The following is a 9383-nucleotide window of genomic DNA, read 5'->3' as shown; positions in this document are numbered from 1 at the left end:
ATAAGTTGGACATATAGACGTCGGTTAGGGGGGTCCCCGACGTCTATAATATTATAGACGTCGGTGCCCCTCCTAACATACGTTTATACGTCTGACAGGTAGATGAAAAATTCTTTTTTTCCGCCATATAGACGTCTGATCCCACCATCCTGGCGTCTATATACGATTATAAACGTCGGCCCCCCTGTCATAGACGTCTATATGCTTGACAGGTAGGTGAAAACTTGTTTTTCCGCCATATAGACGTCTGATCCTGCCATCTGACGTTTAAATGGCCTGACAGGGTAGGTGAAAAGTTGTTTTGGACGTCGGCTCCCCTTACGTCCGACGTCTATATACACCACGAATATTAATTTTTAAATCGAATAGACGTCGGTGCCCTCTGTGCCCGACGTCTTGGTTCTTGTTAAATCAGAAATCGAACCCGCGGTTACGCGCACTTCATCGTCTTCCTTCTCGCCTTTTCTCTTTGTGGCATTGCATTTCCAGGTGCGTTTTATCTCTTTGGAACCGTTTAAACTTACTTTTACTCTGATTAAATTAGTCTTTGATGGATTATCTTCCATTTGAACCGATTAAAATGAGTTTTCGTTGTGTTTTGGTGCAGTTTTTCTCGTGTCTTTGGGTAGCGTAGTATCACCTTCTCCCTTTGCTAGTTTCCTCGTAAGGAAAGCTTGGATCTTTTGGATGTCTTATAACATTTCAACCCAAAACCGAACCTGGGTCCTTGCCTAGTTCTCATGTCACCGTATTTGTTTTCATTGGCGGTTGGAATGGAACTAGACAAGGACCCAGATTTGGTTTTCAGTTGAAATGCCATAAGAGATCCAAAAGACGTAACCTTTTCTTATGATGAAACCAGCAAAGAAAGAAGGTGCTACTACGGTACCTAAAGACACGAGCTGTAGTAGACGTCGGTTAATGACATGTCCGACGTCTATAAAGACGTCAGACCTGTAGATTTCGACGTCCCATTAACGTCACCCATAAAAGACGTCAGATCGGGATTTGACGTTAAAGGCCCAAAATAACAGACGTTTAAAGTCCTTTCTGCACTAGTGTCTTCTTCTCTCACAACGTCTTTTTCTTGGGTGTAGAGATTTTGATCATATCTTTTAGCTTTAGTGATCTACACAATGCTTTATCAAAGGTATCAGTCCAAAAGGCCTCTTACCAATGGAGCCCAATCACCAGACATGAACCATGGGCTCTGATACCACTGTTGGGGAAGTTCAATATACACATATATCTCCACACTGATATGATATTGTCCGTTTTGGGTCAAACCCTTACGGATTTACTTTTAGTACCACTCCAAAAGACCTTTTACCAATGGAGGTATCTTATGTGTATATAAATCCATGTCCATCTCTTATTTTATCAGAAGTGGAACTTTGTTTGTACCAAATAGTTTATGACTTTTATATCTTATAAGGTGCATGGGTAGTTTTGACTCCTTAACCCTGTCGTCCAATCGTTTTAAAAAGAAATTCTTGGAGAGTAAAGTATTTGATTATTAAAGAGTATCCCGTTATTCCATATTATTTGTTTACATAATAATTTTATATAGAGATGAAATATCAGAAGTGATAGATATATTTATATATGTGTGTGTTTTTTTGTGTTTAAAACTGAAGTGTCAATATTTTCGTCCAAGAAAAGAACAAAACGATAGGAGTCTATAGAATCTAGTGTAAGATATTTTGCATGAATCGCAACATAACCAACAAACCAATAAAAGTGTGTCATATCCAACCCATCACCAACAAAGAAACAAATAATAAAAAGTATATCTGACATGATATGACATTAAACTTTTTATAAAGTGCACAGTGAATTTCATTAAAAGGTATCAGTATCCCTGATAATGTACCACCCTATCATTTACTAGGTTATTCATACGTGTGTCCAAACTGATAAATACATTATAACTATGTATATCAAACAAAACAAAAACAACATCTTCAATATCTCACTTCCATTATTCTTTGATATCCTCATAAATTTTTAAATTGTGATAATGAGAGGTATTCGCGGTACGATTTGATTTAATTTTTTTAATGCATTTGAATCAAATTTAAGATTTATCTATAATTCAATTTAAAAATAAAAATATATATTTGAACCAAGCATAAAATTTGTATAACCAAATAACTTTTTATCATTTGGTTTGAATAAATTTGGAGCTTTTAATTCTTAATTTGTTTTTTTAAGATGTATAATAATTTGTCTTTTAGATGCATAGAAAAATATTAGTACGATACAAATACTCAAATAATTCAGATAATAACGCTTTACGTATTAATAACAATATCATGCTATATAATAATTAATTGAGAAATCAAGTTGAGAGATTCAAACACTTTAATGATAAACATGGAGTAACACGTGTTTCTTTAGGACTCTTTTATTTATTTTGTTCACACTTAAATTAGAAATATATTGTGAATTTAGAATGATTTAAAAGGTATTTAGTTTGTGTCATAAAATAAAATTAAAATATTTATTTATTTCATCAAATAAATTTTCTACTCAATAAAATTTATTTTAAATAATAAAAAATATTTAAAAATAATAAATAATTAAAATTTATTTAAAATACATAATAAAAGAAATTCTATTTCTAAAACAATCCTTACAATCATCGGTGTTGTATATTCGAATGACCTTTTGTAACTCTACTCACATATAACATAAGTCATACAATCATGATAAGAGAAAACCACAATCACGAATATGTAAATGTGAGCTAACTTAAAAGAAAACATAATAATTCAACTTAGAAGTATTTAGTAATAACATATCATAGCACGTCTCATTCAATCTTTTGTTAATTCATATAATATTACATAATCAAATAACAATTATTGTTGTATCATTTAGTAATAATGAATCCACGTGTAGACTCGACCCAAGAGATTCAATCATTAACCTAACTCTTACACGTAGTTTACCATCCAAAACCAGTTCACCTCTAGAGCTAAAACTACTTTTTCTTCCTATTCCCCAAGAGTCTCCAAACAAAGCCTACTTCCCCAACTCCTCCTTGAGCCTTACGAGCGAAGTACACAGGTTCAATTTCCCACCACTCTTCTAGAGAGCTTCTCGATGAAGTTCACCTTCAGTAAAACTACGCCAATCCCACCATGCCCCACTACTCTCCTAGAGACCATAGCTAGAGTCCTCAACGTCTACTCCCAAAGCCCCATCACATCACATATGGAGTCATCACGTTCACAATAACACATAATATATTTCATATTATCAAACAACCACACAACTTAAACTCACATCATTATTACATGCAATATACAATTAAGGCAATGCCCAATGCCCCTAACTTAGCACACAATTGTATTAACAACATTATCATACAAATATAAATAGAACAATAATGTAGGACATATAACTAATAAAAGACATCCAATAATATTATATGTGTCCGCCGAAACTTTATTTATCATAAACCATTTACTCTCACACGACAATAATTTAACCATGCCATAATTAAAATATACAACTCCAATTACTTTTAAAATAAACCATTGAAAACTTGAAAAGATAAAAAACTATTCTAACTTATCTACTTAAAACATCAATGCATAAAAATAACTCTCACATGTCCAAACCAATTTCAACTTTATTCAAATAAATCACCTCATGATCGTTTCCTCGAGTCCTGTTAAGAACTAACCCCGCAAGGTTAGCTCTGATACCAACTAAAATTATTGGAAAATACTAAAGGGAGGGTGGGGAGATGAATAGTATTGTGGAAAACTTTTTGCAAATAGACATTTAACAACCTTGAGAATGGTTAGATGGTTTACACATGTTGTAAGACACTTGATTTATAAAGAACTTTTTAAATCACATGTTCAGAGATAAAGAGTTTTTCAAGCATTTTAACAAAGCTACTTGAGTATTTTAAGAAAGACAATTCTTAAGGAAAATGGCGTATGATGACAAGAGCGTTTATCAATGGTAAACTTTACAAGCATCCATAGTGTTTATAAGTAATAAACACACAATCGTTTTATACTGGTTCACTCAACTGAGTTACGTTCAGTTCTCCTTAGAGGGTTTCACTATAATCTCAAAAATATTACAACTGAGTATTAGCACTACTCATGGTTACATCTAATCACTCTTGGTAACACCTGTTACGCTGACTAGAACTGAGTATTAATACCACTCTTGGTTACACCCAGTCAATCTTGGTAACACCTATTACGATGACTAGAACTAAGTATTAGCACCACTCCTTATTACACCTAGTCAATCCTTGTAAATTGAAGAGTAAGTGGTAACGTTACATACCATTGATGAGAGTCTTGAGTTTGAGGAACTGGGAGCATATGACCTTACGAGTGACGGGGTTCTTCTCAAGCACCAGTTTGAGTGTAGGTTTGGGTTTATTAATAAAAAATAAGAAACTACTTTCTATACCAGTTATAATTGTAACTAGTATATAAAGTTTTATGTTTTATTAAAAAAATATCATCGTATCCACTTCTTATACCGATTATAATTAGAACCGATATAAAAGAATTTCTAATTTATTACAAAAATGTCACTATGTTCACTTCCTATACCAATTATAGCGAGAACTACTATAGAAAGTTTTATATTTATTACAAAAAATGTTATCAGGTTTACTTTTTATATTTGTTATAATTAGAATGGATAAAAAAAATTATCTTATTTATATTTATGTCATCACACTATTTTCTATACCTGTTATAATTGTAACCTATATTTGTTATAAAAAAATATTGTTTATATTGTTAGTTGGATAAACTTTGGTTGAACAAGTCAAGTAAAGTGATATAGGTGTGACATTATAAAACAGTTTAATTAACTTATAAAATTGAAATCCCTTGTAATTAAATCCCTACCATTTATAACTTTTTATCATTATAATCCATAAATGTTATAATTTATTTTAATTGTATTTTCTAATGGAACTAAGATATTAGTGGGAGGAAATTAACAAGATCGACATGAGATTTTGTTCGAGGGCACAGTTTTATAAATTTGATTGGTGATGTGGTGACTTTAAACACGAATACAATTTTTTGAGGTATTTATTTATTTTTATTGTGTTGAAGATTAACGTAGATATAATTTATGGTATTAGAAAGTTATTATAAGGTTTCCAATGATCAAGCAATTTTCGTTGTTGTAATACATAATGTAGTTATGAACCTTAGGTAATAGTAGGCGAATAAGAAGAATAAGAAAGATTTGAGTGGATGGTTTACGGAACAATTTGTTCGATCAGGATATATATTTTTGGGAAGACAAAATGGTTAAGAGCGACATATGAGAGAAATGGTATTGATATTGTACACCAATTCTTTTTGGAAAGAAGTCAGTTTAGGGGAGGTTGGTATAGGGACCAGTATAGGAGTTGAAATTAATCTGATAAAAAAAATAATGGTTTGAGTAGAAAAATATCCAGGTACCAAATTTATTGTGACTTGGCGGCTATCAAGTTGTTGTACATGTTGTCACGCTGTTTTATTACGTGTAACCATGATGTTTAGGACTTTGCCGAGTTTATTTTATGTTATCATATTACATACTTGTTTGTTATGATGTTTGAATGTGTTTTTGGGCTGTTGTTATGTTATTTAGGTATGTTGTCATGTTTAATTTTTATTGTCGTCAAACTGTTTGATTATGTTACCGAGATACTTTGTTGATTGTTAGTTAATGTGTTTTGGTTCGGTATCTTAATCATAATTGGGAGACGAGTTTGATTGCTTTGTCTTCTTTCCTTAACTTGTAAAGCATTTTTTTTTGTTCTTTTCGTTTGAGGTTTGGTAAGTTGGGGAAGAAGGAGGTTCAAGTGCTTTTTCTTTTTGCCTGAGACTTTGGTAAGTCGGAGAAAAGGAATAGTCGTTTTGCTCATAAGCTTTTGTCATGAGTTGAGTATAATGCTCTATTGGTGAGTCTTTGGTATGAAAGTAGAGTTTTTACTCGTAAAGCTTTTTGGGAAGCAGAAGAAACGAGTTTTGGCTGTGATGCTTTGGTAAGCAAGCAGGATGACTTAGTCCGCGTTGTTTTCATAAGCAAGGCTGCTTTACTAAGTAGGTTGTGTAACAATAGGTTACAAGAGAGGAATATATTCTTTGGTATCACTTGGAGGTGATGTGGTTTCGTGTGATGTTGTTTAGTATCACTTGGTGGTGATGCTTGTTTTGTTTCAAGAATGTGATGTGGTTTCATGGATTTGAATGAATGATTTGAGTTGTGTGGGTGAGTACGGTTGTTGCTTATTATCTTGTATTATTTTCCTGTTAGCTCACCGTTATTTGTTGTGTTTGTGTGATGATTTTATAACTCGTGTCTTTATCCGGAAGTAGATGATGTTACAGATGATATTGGGGTTGTTTAAAGCAAGAAGATGTTTGAGGAAATCTTATGGAAAATTTTTGAAATATATTTGAGACAAAAATATAGTTTAATTATAAGATGTAATTGAATTATTTGTTATTTCCGCATTATTTAATTATTTTCACTATAATGAAATAAAGTTTTAATTTTCACTATTTTGTCAGAAGTCACTTTTTTTTAAATTAATTAATTACACGTTACATCCTAAAAGAGATCTTACACACCGCACAAATTTTGTTGTGTCACTGTCATAACCACATATCCTCCTCTTTCTCTTTATCATTCTTTTCTTTCTCTTCCTTTTCCTCTTCTTCTTCTTCTTTTCCTTCTTCTTTTCTTCTTTTAACTCAACAAAATTACCAATAAAATTTACTGACAAAACAAACTAATGAAAAATTTTGTTAGTAAAAAATTTTTAATTTACCAATGAATATTTTCAACAAAGTTTATCGACAAAAATATATGTAAATAAAACCGAAAATAAATTTGAGTTTACCTATAGATTTATTTCCAACCCCAAGTTTATTTTTGACAAAAATGCAAACCATCTCTACCACAAATTCATAAAAAGAAAATCCAAACTTTTGATTTTATACTTCAATAGAAAACACATTTTCAATAACATATTAATACCAAGACAAAAAGACATGTTATCTTCCCTTACCACTGCCATTAACATGTAAAATTCTAACTTTAGAATGATAATTTAAAAAAATAAAAAACTTTCAAGACTTTCATCTCCAAGAACTTTTTGATTGTTAAACAACAAAAACAAAACTCAAAAGAAATGATAATCTAGTTAACTTGCCCTACCAGAATACTTAATGTTTCAACTAATAACCTTCACTTTAAACTTTAACATTCTTCCCACACATTCTTCTTCAATAAATTACTCACGTTTTTCTTTAATTCTTCTTCAATAAATTACTCAACGTTTTTCTTTAACTCTATTATTGCAGTATTTGATTTGAGTGCCTCACCACTAACCTATATCCCATATTTATAGTGAAACCCTTTGTCCAAAAATGAGTTATCTTTTAATAGATTCAAAAAAAATAGTTTGAGATATACTCCTATATTGATGGGATATAATTCAACTTATACACTTCTTATAACCATTTTATATCTCCAAGAAAATATGTTTAATATCTTCTAATTATTATATATTTTGCTTTTAAAAGTAAAATTTAAATATAATGATCAACCAATAAAATAACCATAAAAATTATTCTCACAAAATAAAAAAAAATTCATCAATAATTACTTACAATCAAAATATTTTAGTAAATATTTATCGATAACTATTTACAATCAAAATCTTTTAGTAAATATTTATCGATAATTACTGACAATCAAAATTTTTTAGTAAATATTTATCGATAACTACTAATTACATAAAAGTCATTACTAATTATTAATAGATTCTAGTTATCGATAAAATTAGTCAACAAATAACAGTTATACAAACAAATTCATCATTGTTAAAATTAGGTTTAATTGCTTCCTTTGTCCCCAGTTTGGTTGAATTGTGTCAAATTCATCCTCATTTTTAAAAAATTTTCATTGTCGTCCTCACGTGGTGTAAAAGTGTCAATTGAATCCAAACATTGAAAAAATTTGTGTCAATGTAGTCATCTCCGTTAAATACACACTAACGGTGTTAAGTGGCTGATTATTTGGCACTAGAGAATTAAAACGTGGCAAAAGAGAGGTTTACGTGGATGCCCACAGTTCTCAACATGTGCAACACTTTCCTGGCCTTCTCCCTGGCCCTCTCTGTTCCCGTTCTTTCAACCTCCTTCAAAACCTCCACAACCCTCGCGTCCTTCGCCAACCCTTTGAACCTCAAGCTCCTATGACTCAGCGCAAACAACGCTGCCACGCAATTCTCCCGAATCCCTCTGAGTCCAACTCGTTCGTCCTCAACAGCCCCACCAGAAATGCAACATATAGAAAGCCAATAAACAATGATAATTGCGTGAAGCGCTAGAAACAAGAAGGAAAAGCTACTCATAGTAGAAATCATAAAATGGTACTGGAAAAAACCACCCCAACTTGAAATCACTAATGAGAGGCTAGCAGATCAGAAAACTACAGAGTTACTTGAAGCATCAAAACACTAACCCCATAAGCAATTAAAAAAAAAAATCGGTATCCGTTCACAGAAACATGAATCCACAAAATCAAAATTCTTTACACATTGAAAACAATACTAAGAATAAAAATAAGAACAAAAAACAGCACACATTTTCTTCTATTTCTTTGACAAATGACAGTACCCACATAAGCCCAACAGTTGCAAGGCATTCTTTTTGAGACAAAAGAGGGATTTGTGTTCCATAAAACAAAAGGGAAAAGAAGAATAAACAAAACCAAGCAAAAGGGACAAAATACAAACCCAGCATTGAAATGAAAGAGAAAACTGCGTAATATTATAATGGAGCTGTTTCTCTTTGTTCCCACTACTTCAAAGCCAATAATAACAACCACATCAAACACACCCTCTTCCTATTTCCTTCCACCACAAACCTAACACCAACTCTCTCTCTCTCTCTCTCTCTAAAACTGGAAAATGGTGATTGAAGAAGAAAGAATTCTCTCTCACACTCTATAAAGTGTTGTTGTAGCTGTTGGCGAAGGACGCGAGGGTTGTGGAGGTTTTGAAGGAGGTTGAAAAAACGGGAACAGAGAGGGCCAGGGAGAAGGCCAGGAAAGTGTTGCACATGTTGAGAACTGTGGGCATCCACGTAAACCTCTCTTTGCCACGTTTTAATTCTCTAGTGCCAAATAATCAGTCACTTAACACCGTTAGTGTGTATTTAACGGAGATGACTACATTGACACAAATTTTTCCAATGTTTGGATTCAATTGACACTTTTACACCACGTGAGGACGACAATAAAACTTTTTTAAAAATGAGGATGAATTTGACACAATTCAACCAAACTGGGGACAAAGGAAGTAATTAAACCTTAAAATTATG

This window comes from Vigna umbellata, chromosome 8 (assembly GCF_029865625.1).
Source record: "Vigna umbellata cultivar VRB3 chromosome 8, Vumbellata_1.0, whole genome shotgun sequence".
Taxonomy (NCBI): Eukaryota; Viridiplantae; Streptophyta; class Magnoliopsida; order Fabales; family Fabaceae; genus Vigna; species Vigna umbellata.
Note: the sequence above shows the minus strand (reverse complement) of the source record.